The sequence below is a fragment of the Gekko japonicus genome, unplaced genomic scaffold (assembly GCF_001447785.1).
Source record: "Gekko japonicus isolate JY-2015 unplaced genomic scaffold, Gekko_japonicus_V1.1 scaffold182, whole genome shotgun sequence".
NCBI lineage: Eukaryota > Metazoa > Chordata > Lepidosauria > Squamata > Gekkonidae > Gekko > Gekko japonicus.
In genome coordinates this window covers 917,315-917,658 of record NW_015173128.1, presented here as the reverse complement: position 1 = coordinate 917,658, position 344 = coordinate 917,315, and positions in this window count along the sequence as shown.

The window sequence follows — 344 nt, the reverse complement described above, 5'->3', positions numbered from 1 at the left end:
GGACCTCGCCCCGCCAGTGCTCCTCGAACGCCGCCGCCGCTTCCTCCGCGTCCTCGTCGCCCATGGCGGGCCGCGCCGTACCCCCCTCGCCGCCGCCGCCGCCGCCGCCCAAACTTCCCAGCCGCTCCGCGCCCCGGGCGCCTTCCGCTCGCTCGCTCGCTCCCTCGCCGCGCTCCTCCCGGGCCAGCCCCTCTCCCAGGGCAGGGACCCGCCTCCCGGGCCCGGCGGGCGGGGCTGCGCGCGCACAGGACGCTCCGGACCGCGTGGCCGCCGCCGGCGGGGGAAGAAGAGTCCCGCTTCCCGCCAGCCGCGGGGCCGGCTTCAAGCCGCCACGGAGGCAACTT